Source organism: Orycteropus afer, unplaced genomic scaffold (genome assembly GCF_000298275.1).
Source record: "Orycteropus afer afer isolate SDZICR_OR568_19922 unplaced genomic scaffold, OryAfe1.0 scaffold00047, whole genome shotgun sequence".
In the NCBI taxonomy this organism is placed as follows: domain Eukaryota; kingdom Metazoa; phylum Chordata; class Mammalia; order Tubulidentata; family Orycteropodidae; genus Orycteropus; species Orycteropus afer.
The window spans coordinates 660,046-672,250 of record NW_006921634.1 but is presented as its reverse complement, the minus strand read 5'-3'; positions in this window follow the sequence as shown (position 1 = coordinate 672,250).

Here is a 12,205-nt window from a genome sequence, read left to right as displayed (position 1 = left end):
CAATCCTACTTCCGTAGTGATACTGCCTCGGAAACCCAAGGAGGGGTCGCTATGAGTCGGGGCCGACTCGATGGCACATAACAACAACAACAACAATTTGTGAAAACTGCATTTTCTGAATTCTGAGAATGGAGAGATAATCATGAGATGGCTTGTTCTTACAAGTTTTCTAAAGGAGCTGGACAATCATACTGAATTTTGAAAAAAATGTGCAATGGTAAGATGGTTGGTGGAGAGAAGTATTGGGAACAGAGGAGAAAAAGTACACTTTTGGAAGGAGAAACTATCTTATCAATCATTTAGATTATCAAAATACTAAGGATATTTCCAATAGCTAGAGAAACAATGAATTGTGGGAAGGGGGCAATGAGGGAGAAGGAACAAATGAAGCTATTAGTGCCGAAGGAGCTGAGAAATGTAATTAGTTTCCACACTAACCCTTCCCTCCAGGAAACACATTGTGCTACAAAATGATTGGCAACTCAGCTTTATTCTAGTGGAATCCGTTGGCAACTACATTAGGGATACACTAAGAGCTGCATTTTGAAATAAAGGGAATTTGGGAGAATAGCTCTCATCATCAAACAGAACCATTTGCTTATTAGTTTTTAGTTTCTCTGTCAGTTCTTTTATTTTAGTATTGTCTTTTTCAGTCCTTTGAAAGCTAACATGATAGAAATATTTATAAATGATAATAATAAGAAATAGGATGTGGTAAATGAAAAGGAATCTCACATCTTTTGAGTGTCTGCTGTGGGTCAGGGGCAGTGCTAAGATTTTTTTGTTTTACACATTATTTCACTTTATCTAACAACAACTGTAAAAAGTAGGTGCATTATTTCCTCCCCCTCTTTTTTTTTTTTTTGTACAGAGGGAAAACTGAAATCAAGGGATGTTTAATATCTGGCGGAAAGTCATACAATTATTAAGAAATAAAGAAAGTCATTATTTAAACCAGCTTTCATTGATTTCTAAGTCCATGCATATGAATCTCTAAACCAGGAAATAAACCACAACTTAAGAATTTACTGTGAACAGGCATCCTTAAGAAATCTAAAAATCAAAATATTCATATAACGCTATTAGTGTTTCAATTATGTATGGTTGTTTAACATATGACCCCAATACTTAGTGACTTAAACTTTTAATTATTTCTCAAGATTCTGTGTATTAACTGAGCTTAGCTGAATGATTATTCTCCCACATTGGGCCAGATACAAGCTGGGGCTGCAATCATCTGGAAGCTTATTGGCTAGAATGTCCAAGATGGTCCACTGAAATGGCTGTAGTTGGTGTTAGCTACAGTCTGGTGTATCAGATGGAGATGGAGCTATGGACCACAGTGCCTCTTCATAGGGCTTGGGTTTCCCACAGCATGGCATTTGTGTTCAAAGAGACAGTGTCCCAAGTACTCAAAAGTGTAAGCTGTAGATCTCCTGAGAGTCAGCCTTAAAGTTTTACACAGGGCTTATACTACTGTATTCTATTTGTCAAAATAAGCTATCAGGCCAAGCTTCAGGGGGTAGAGATTGAAACTCTAGCTCTCAAGAGATAAGTGGCAAGGGATTTTTGGTCATTTTTAATCAACTATTATTAACTATGCCTGGGGTGAGAGTGGAGCTGAGAGATGGGAAGGACAGAGAGAGGTGATGATCAAAAACAGAGCTCTCCACAGAATGCTGTGGAGTGTGTACTTGGATTTCAGGACAAAGACTCCAGAGGGAGATAGGAATAAGAAGATTCCCTAGTGATCAGAGCAAGACAGATGAACAGTTTCTCTAGTTTCCACATTCAAGCTTCAGATGCAAAATTAGTTTAATATATCATTTGGTTGAATAAACCAAAACCAAACACACTACCATACAGTCAGTTCTGACTCAAAGAGACCCCAATAGGGTTTCCAAGGTTGTAAATTTTTATGGAAGCAGACTGCCTCATCTTTCTCCCATGTAGCGGCTGGTTGTTTGGTTGAATGTTGTTGTTAGGTGCAATCAAGTAGCCTCTGACTCATAGCAACCCTATATGTACAACAGAACGAAACATTGCCTGGTCTTGCACCATCCTCACAATCCTTGCTATGCTTGACCTCATCATTGCAGCCACTGTGCCAACCTGATTGAAGATCTTCCCCTTTTTCACTGACACTTGACTTCCAGTAATATATCAGACAGTGTTTTGCTGCTCTTCATAAGATGTTTAGTGGACAATTTTTTTCAGAGGTGGAGGGTCTTGTGTTTCTTTCCAGTCTGTCATAGTCTGGAAGCTCCACTGAAACGTGCCCACCGTGGGTGATACTACTGGTATTTGAAATGCCAATGGCATAACCTCCAGACTCACAACAACATGCAAGCCACCACGGTACACCAAACTGACAGACAAGTGGTGGTTGGTTGAATAAATATCCCTAAAGGTTTGAGAGAGAACACATATGAGAGATGATGATGATATTCCTAATGCTAATGATATGGGGCCTTTCTGGAACTAATTGGATTTTAGTTAATTTTATGGGCATATAATCTGCCATTGATACTATAATCTATACCCTGTGTGAGTAGGTCCACTGGACTGTTCACAATACTGTATTACTAATGCTCAATAAATGTTGACTTGCCCACACATTAAACTCATCCAGGGTTGCAAAAAACATGCTGTTCAAGAGAACTTGTTCAGGCAATCTACTAAACAGGAAACAGAATAAAATTAGCCAAGCATTTTATTTCACAAAGATCACTGTCTAGTCATTTCAAGCAACAACATTTTAGTTAGTAGCTCAGTGCAGAAACCTGTGGCTTACAGCCTACATCAGGGTAAAAAGTTTCATTCCACGTTGACCTGTTTTAGGGACAGGCAAGCACTTGCTGAAAAAGCAAGTTCTTATTTTTAATTATTAATTCATTATTGCATGTTGCAAAGAAACCTTATGACCTGTTGAGACTTAAAATGGGCACAATCATCAATGTTTTCATCATTTCAGAATAGGAAAAATTTTAGTCTGAACTTCTTAATTTCTAGAAAGCATTTCTGGATGATTTTGTTCTTTTACATTTCCTGAAATTTGTGTTTTAAAATGAAAACTTTTGGCTAGTTCTAGCCTACAATGATTACTTTTCCTTAATATTGGCAATTAAAATAACACTGGTATATAATTAGCATTTCTTATTCTATGCTATGAACATGGATTTATTTGAAGCAGAAAAGACAAGCAATAAAATTTTAAAGTAATTTCTTTGAATTTTAACATGAGTGTAAAAAATTGGATAATTCTTTAAAACACTTGGTGTATGTGGCCAAGTGAAGCAAGAGCATATTATTTAATCACCACTGAGAAAATAAATATAATCATGAAGAATTAAAACACTATAAGAAATAATAAGACAAACGTTTGCTATTTTTTTTTCCATAAATTTGAGGGCAAATTTCACAATGAGAAAAATAAATATACTCATAGTTGTGTTTTTTTTTTTTTTTTAATTGTGGTAAATACATAAGCAACAAAACATCTCCCATTTCTAAAATCATCAAAGGTTCAGTTCAGCAACATTGATTATCTTCATTGTGTTGTTCAACCATCAATATTAACTGATCGTTTTATTTGTTGTTAGATGCCATGGAGTTGGCTCTGACTCAAAGTGACCTGACGTAAGCAGAACAAAAAACTGCCCGGTCCTGTGCCATCCTTTGAATCCTTGCTATCCTTGAGCCCATCATTGGCTGCCACTGCAACTGACACAGGCACTGTGGCTATCCATCTCATTAAGGGTCTTCTCCTTTTTCACTGACCCTCCACTTTACCTTAAAATAGGTAAGTTGTATAGCGATAATTTAATATCAATTATCATCATGAAGCACATTGAAAAGTGGTCATCTCTTCTTCAGTGTCTTCAAAGTCTGAAAATAATTTGCATTCTTCTGAAAAAAAAAAATCCTCAAAAAACCCCCAAAGGTAACAGTTATAAATATTAATATGCACTTTCATAGATATTTTGATACAAAGCAGTTTATAAAAATATTATAACATTTGATAAACAAAGCTGTGTACATAAAGACAATTTTAACCATTTAACAAAATAATTAATTGATTTTTGCCACCAAAATTCCAGTGAAATTTTTCCTGATCCATTAATCTAACTGATCTATTGGTTTTTGTCCAATTGAAGACTTTTCTTTTCATTACTTCTTCTTTTTTTTTTTTTTTTCCATTACTTCTTAAAAAGTTCTCCCTTGGCTCAGAGATTACCTCTTTGTCCTGGTTAATTTTCTGTTCTCTGATCTTCTTTATGTAGATCCTTTGCATTCTCCTTTTTTAGATCTTTTCTCTCTCAATTTTAACTTTTTAGTATCTGCTTTTACACCTCTGGTGGTGTAGTGCCTAAGGAATTTGACTGCTAACCAGCAGGCTGGCGGTTCAAATCCACAGCCACTCTTTGGAAGGAAGGTTGGGCAATCTACTTCCATAGTGATACCACCTCAGAAACCCAAGGAGGGGTCGTTATGAGTTGGATCTGACTTGATGGCAGTGGGTTTGATATTTTGGTTGGTTTCACATCAATTAATTCCATTATTAAACTCATTTTAACTCTTAGAACCTGTAGCTCTGAAAATTTTCTCTTCACTATCTCACAAACAACTAGAACTCATCATTTAAAAATAGTGCATATTTAAGGTGAATGTCAGGAACACAAAAATATATTCTTTCTCTTCACTTCAAATGAAGTAAAGAGAGTATAGGATAAATTCCCTATAGCAGCATAACCACTTTAATAAATCTTTTCAAATGGAAGTCTGAGTTATCAAGTGCCTCTATTCCTCTCCTTCCAATGCTCCTGTATAGAGTGTATTTATAAATTCTCACAATTCAGTATCCAACATTTTTCTTAAATTCATCCTTTCTGCTCTGATGCCATATGACTTCAGGCCTTCATTCAGTCTCATTTTTCAAGTATTCTGAAACATCCCTTGTATTCCTACTCCCAAACCTTGCTATTTCCAATCCTTGGAAACTTCCTCTTTCTAAAATACATTCCAAGGTATAAAAACCAATAATATTTCTCCTTTCCTAAAGAAAAACACCCAAATGCTATTTAAATAAATATAACACCAAACTCTCTGCCATCAAGTTGATTCTGACTCGTAGCAGCCTCCTTTGGGTTTCTGAGGCGGTAACTCTTTACAGAAGTAGATTGCCCAATTTTCCTTCTGTGGAGTGGCTGGTGAATTTGGACTGCCAACCTTCTGGTTAACAGTCAAATGTCTGAGGCACTATGCCACTAGAGCTCCTCCCAAACACTAGAGGAGTCATTAAGGAATTTTGAATATCAGCCTTCTACCTAATTACTAGTTTCATCTCCTAACACTCCCAATTCTTTCATCTTTGTTCTACAGCAGTAGAGAACTACTTAGATTGAAGAGTATCTCTATGCCTTTCTCCCTATGCATTTATTGTTTCTTCTTCCTATATGTCTTTAATTTTTTTGGGGGGGGTCAATTTCAAATTATTCTTTAAGGTTCATAGGAAGTGTTGTTTCATCTGTAAGTACCCCCTTAAGACAGTTAATCATTCTATTCTTTTGCTGCCACATGTCTTTCACATTCACATTTCTTTATTATTTCATTATGATACTGCATTGTATTTATTTGATTATCACAAGGTTTCCCCATTAAACTTCAGTGTATTGAAGAAAGGGTCTATGTCTTATTGCTCTTTGTATGCCAAAAATAAGGCTTAGTGCAGAGTGAGCACCCAATAAAATTATCTTAAATGAGTTAATTGCATTTTATTTCATCTCTTTGTCTACAATTTCAAGTATTTCCTGCTTCTCTATATTCCAGGTTTGATTTTTTTTTTTTATATTTATTCATTAAAATGTCATCATTTTTTTAAAAAAGTGAATCTCCACTGCATGCAAGCATTGCACTAGTTACTGATCTGGTAGCGTAGTGCCTAAGGCATTTAACTGCTAACCAGAAGGCTAGTAGTTCAAACCCACCAGCCACTCCTCGGAAGGAAGGTTGGGCAATCTACTTCAGTGATACCGCCCTGGAAACCCAAGGAGGGGTCGCTGCGAGTCTGGGCCGACTCGATGGCACATAACAACAACAACAACAACAACAACTAACAACAAGACACAGGACCTGCCTTGTGTTATTGTTATTAGGTGCTATTGAGTCATTTCTGACTCATAGTGACCTATGTACAGCAGAATGACACATTGCCTGGTTATGTATCATCCTCACAATCATTGCTATGTTTCAGCTCATTGTTGCAGCCACTGTATCTATCCATCTAGTTGAGGGTTTCCCTCTTTTTCACCAACTGTCTACCAAGCATGATGTCTTTCTCCAGGGTCTGGTCCCTCCTGATAACATGACCAAGTACAAGAGATAAGTCTCACCCTCCTCCCTTCTAAAGAGCATTCTGGCTGTATGTCTTCCAAGAGACAGCTATTTGTTCTTCTGCAACGAGAGCTCCCTTTTTGCCAATAGCATAATTCAAATGCATCAATTCTTCTTTAGTCTTCCTTTCTTCATTGTTCAGCTTTTTAAATTGGAAAAAAAAAAAAAAAAAGCCAACAACAACAACAAAAAAACCAGAACAAAATCACTGCCATAGAGTAGATTCCAGCCCACAGTGACCCAATATGACAGAGTAGAACTGCCATATATGGTTTCAAACCAAAAACCAAACTCACTGCCATAGAGTCAGATCCAACTCATAGCAACTACTCCGTGGGTTTCCGAGGCGATATCACTACTGAAGTAGATTGCCCAATCTTCCTTCTGAGGAGTGGCTGGTAAGTTTGAACTGCCAGCCTTTTATATGGAAGCAGACTACCTTATCTTTCTCCCATGGAGTGGATGGTAGATTCAAACCACCAACCTTTTGGTTTACGCCTAATGCTTTGACCTTTGTGCCACCAGAGTTCCTTGCATGCATATTAGGTGATTGAAAACACCATGGCTTGAATCAGGCACACCTTGGTATTCAAAGAGACATCTTTGCTTTTTAACACTTTAAAAGAGGTCTTTTGCAGAAGATTTGCCGAATGCAACACCTTGTTTGATGTTTTGACAGCTGTTTCCATTGGTGTTGATTGTTGATCCATGTAAAATGATATCCTGACACTTTCAATTTTTTCTCCATTTGTCATGATGTTGTTTATTGGTCCACTTGTGAGGATTATTGTTTTCTTTAGGTTGAGGTACAATCCATACAGAAGACTTTAGTCTTTGATCTTCATCAAGTGCTTCAAGTCCTCTTTGTGTTCATCAAATAAGGTGTGTCATCTGCATATTAAAAGTTGTTAATGCGTCTTCCTCTAATCCTGATGCCATGTTTTTCTTCACACAGTCCAGCTTCTCGGATTATTTACTCAGAATTCAGACTGAGTACACACCTTTCCTGATTTTAAACCACACTGTATCCCCTTGTTCTATTCAAACAACAGCTTCTTGGTCTATTTACAGTTCCATATGAGCACAATTAAGTATTCTAAAGTTCCCATTCTTCACAATATTGTCCATAATTTATTATTATTCACATAGTAGAATGCCTTTGCAGAGTCAATAAAACACAGTGAACATCTTTCTGGTATTCTCTGCTTACAGCCATGATCCATCTAACACCAGCATCACTATCCCTTATTCCATGTCCTTTTGTGATTCTGGTTTAAATTTCTGGGTATTCTCTGTGGATATGCTGCTTACACACACAATTTTAATTATTTACAGCACAATTTTACTTACATATGATATTAATGATATTATTTTATAAGTTACATGTTGTGTTGGATCACATTTCTTTGGAATGGTTACAAATATGGATCTCTTCCAGTTGGTTGGTCAGGTAGCTGTCTTTCAAGTTTCTTGGCAAAGACAAGTGAGCACTTCCAGCATTGCATCCATTTGTGGAAACATTTCAATTGGTATTCTGTAACTTCCTGGAGCCTTGTTTTTGCCCAGGCCTTCAGTTAAGTTGTTAAACTACTGTCTTCTAATATGACCTGCTACCTGTTTTAGTAAATGAAGTTTTACTGAAATATAGTTACATTAATTAGTTTACATATTGTCTATGACTGTTTTCATACTACAGTGGTGGAGAAAATGTATAGTGCACAAAGCTTAAGATATTTACTATGTTACTCTTTGTAGAGGAAGTTTGCTGACCCCTGTTCTAAAAAGTCACAGGCAAAGGAGTGTGTTCTGCTGCATAGTAGAAATATATTAATGCAAAGAATTGGGAAAACATTTGGTGTCTGGTTGAGAATATGCAGTGGACAGTGTTTTCTCTGGATAGGGCATTCAGAAAACATGGCAAACATTTTGAGAAGGCAAAAGAGGAGCAGATGAGGTTGGGTCAGGGAGAAGAAACACTAAATATAGGAATGAAAATCTCCTAGAAGGTTGCTAAATTTAGGCTTATATTTGGGAGAGTGACAAAGGATTTATAGAAATGATTTCTAGTAGGCCTAATGGGAATTTTGTGGGCTCAAGGTTCAATACAGAACCTTGGTGTCAGGATCTATCCTGGCCAGTATAGCCTGAGGCTTTGGTGTTGTTGTTAGGTGCCGTGGAGTCATTTCTGACTCATAGTGACCCCATGCACAGCAGAACGAAACACTGCCCGATCCTGCGCCAGCTCCGTGATCCTTGCTATACTTGAGCCCATCATCGCAGCCACCGTGTCAATCCATCTCGTTGAAGGCCTTCCCCCCCTCTTTCATCGACCCTCCACCCTACCAAGCATGACATCCTTCTCCAGGGAATGGTCCCTTCTGACAACATGACCAAAGTAGGTGAGACGAAGTCTGGCCATACTATGCCAAAAACCTGGCAGTGCAGCATATGGGTTGATCAATAATGGTGAGTCTTTTGTTGGGATCATAATTCTGGGAACATTAGAGGATGGACAAAGGGGAGTCTCTTAGAAAGAACTTAGAAACTGATAGGTTATAAGGCCTCACATATCCCAAAGATTACCAGAATACAAACTTATAATAAAAATAACTCATTGGAAATGAGCAAACTCTCATTTCATTTCATGATGGAATATTCTAGATACATAGATCAATAGATAAGTAATTCTATCCCTCTGTATAGATATAATTCTCTGGCTAGCGTAAACTGTTTGCTCTTGGCTACTAGTAGAAATGTTGGTGGTTTGAATCTACCTTTCAGTGCCATAGAAAAAAAGCCTGACATTCTACTTCCATAAGATTACAGCCTTGGAAAACACTTTGGAATATATAGTTCTACTCTGAAACATGTGGGTGGCCATGATTCAGAATTAAGTTGACAGAACAGGTTTTCAGGTTTTATATATAGATATATAATGCTGTCTACTATCTGTCTTCATGAATTTTTAGGCAGATAATTTTCTTTGGGGGAATTTAATGGCTAAATTCGTTGACCTACACATTTTTAGATACTTGTTTACCACAAATGAAAACAAGACTGTATTATTTTGTATTAAATACTCATTATTTCCCTGTAAATAGTTATTGCAGCCTACTTAAAAATGTCCATTGTTAACTGACAGTTATGGATCTCATGTGAATTAAATGTAGCAGTATAGCACTTCATCTGAGCTATACATTCATAGTTTTGTTTACACACCACAGTTTTCAGATCTCTGTTACTAGACTGCAATATTTCTTGATGTTTCAGAGTAAAAATGACATCTCAATTTAAAATATTATTTATGTTAAGTAACTGATAATGATAATTTTAAAAAATAATGTATACCCATTGAATACATTTATGAGCACTGAAGATAGGTCAAGTTTGCAAATTTAAATCCCAGGGGTACAGAAACAGAGTAAATAACATTGGAATGATGTGTGCAGGCTCATTTAATTTTCATTTAGTGACTAGATAACACTAGAGAAGAAAAATACAGTATAATGTGATAAGCAATAATAGGAATAGGGATAAAGTGCTGGTGGAGGGCATCAGAAAAGCTTTACAAAGAATGAATTATTTTTGGGTCTACCAAGTATAAGTAGGAATTCACTACACAAGAGAGGAGGCTGTATTGGACTAGCATTACTGCTACCATGATAACACCAGAAGGAAAGAGAGAATACACAAGCGATTCATTTATTTATTTTATTTTCTTCTCTTCCCAGAAAAACACAACTTTCAAATGTGGCGTTAAGACATTTTTTCCTACACTTTATTTATTTTGTTGTTGTTTTTGAGAATATACACAGCAATGCATACACCAATTCAACAGTTTCTACACGTACAATTTAAGGACACTGATGACATTCTTCATGTTGTGCAACCATTCTCACTCTCCTTTCCTGGAGATTCCTATCTAATCTTTCAAGTTACTGTTGTCAATTTGATCCCATATAGATTGTTCTTAAAGATTATTTTTTTTAAAGGCATTGATGATTTTGGACTGTTACTCACTTTCAGATATACAGTCATTTGTGTGTTGTTACAAGCAGTTCTTTACTTACTTTTTCTGTTCCTTATTCATTAACTCAGTAGTTCATTTCTGTATCCTATCGTGTAGAAATATTTATGGAATCACTGATACACACGAAGCACAGTAGTAGCTATGAGGTAAGCAAAGATGCAATCCTCAGAACCCTCACTCAACTGGGGAGACAGACTCTAGAGGGACCAAAGCAATTCCTGGGTTAATTAATGCTGCAGTGGAGATGGGTACAAAGGATGATGGTGACATAGAGGTCATCAGCATTTCTCAGAGGAAAGTCTTCACCAAGGAGGAGATGACTTATTACAGCAAAGCCATTAAACTATTACATTTTGTTGGAAAATGTTTGTCGCTCTTTTTAGGATAAAGTTTCGTTAGTAACACAACTTCCAGTAAATAAAAACTAGAAAAATGTTTCTGTTTGTTGCAATGGGCAAGGAAGCAGTAAATATTTCTAAATATATTGCATGTGGAAAAGGAATTAGTTTAGGTAATCAGTTTTATTTTTAAAAGGTTAGAAGGTGACTGCACTTATACCATTCAAAAAGGAAATTACTGCTGACCTCTAAAGTCTCCTCCAACACTGAGAGTCTGTTATTTAATAACCATTGGAAATGTTAAAAATAAACAATATTAAGTTTTACTGGAGTTTATGCAGTGCTGAGGCAACTTTTTGGAATGTGCTATATTAGAAATCTCTCTATGATTTCTCTAAGGTCTTTTGTCACTTGTTTAAAACAGAAATTGACTTCAAGTATACTTTTCTAATAATTTAGCCAATGACTTGCAATTTAAAAAGATAAATTCTTCTGTTATGCTAGTTCGTTTGATAAAGCAGAAAAAAATAATATTAAAGCTAGTGGTGTCATTTTGCTTGTACCTTTTTAAATTTTAAAAGTATAGGGTATTTTGATGATATATTCAGTAATATTTTGGGGCTGCCTGTATATGGCTCAGTTATTTATAATGATGAGGCCAGACCTAGAAGAAAATCCTCTATAAAGAAAGATCAGGCAGGTATTATAGAAATTTAGTGACAGGTGCTGAGAGGCTGGAGGAAAGAATGTGGTATTCAGACAAGTTCCCCTGACAACAGGAGAGAGGAGGGCTTGGGGACAAAATCTAGAAGGAGCAACATTCAGAGGTGCCTGAGGAACACCTGACAGCAGGTAGCTCACTGGAGTCCAGGCACTGGAATGCGTTTCAAAGGTGACTCTAACTCCAAGGAGGGAACAAGAAGTAGGCAGGACACAGTCTCAAAGAAGCTGAGCTATGAGGCATGTGACAAAAACTTCAGGCAGAAGGAACAATTCAAGAATTTAGTGACTAGGACTAGCACATTGAGAGGACAATAGCAGTTAATTTATTAGAAGACTAGTATCTCTTTGGACTCTGACTTTTTAATGTCTTCCTTTGTCCCTTTCTCATCAATTCTTGACGTCCCATAAAGATGGCTAGAAAAAGAGCCAAACAGTAAATCAGTAGTTATTAGGATCAACTCAGATTTGAATATTTTAAAATCAATACCTCTAGGGTATCTAAAATTATTTTTAAAAAGTATAAGAAAAATACAGTTCAATTATTCATTAGTAAGAATTTATAGAACTCTCTTGTATACCAATTTTGTATTAAGTGCTAAAAATAACAAGATGAATAAGATATTGTTGTTGTTGTTGTTGTTAAGTGCCGTCGAGTCGTTTCCGACTCATAGCGACCCCATGCACAGCAGAACGAAACACTGCCCGATCCCGCACCAGCCCC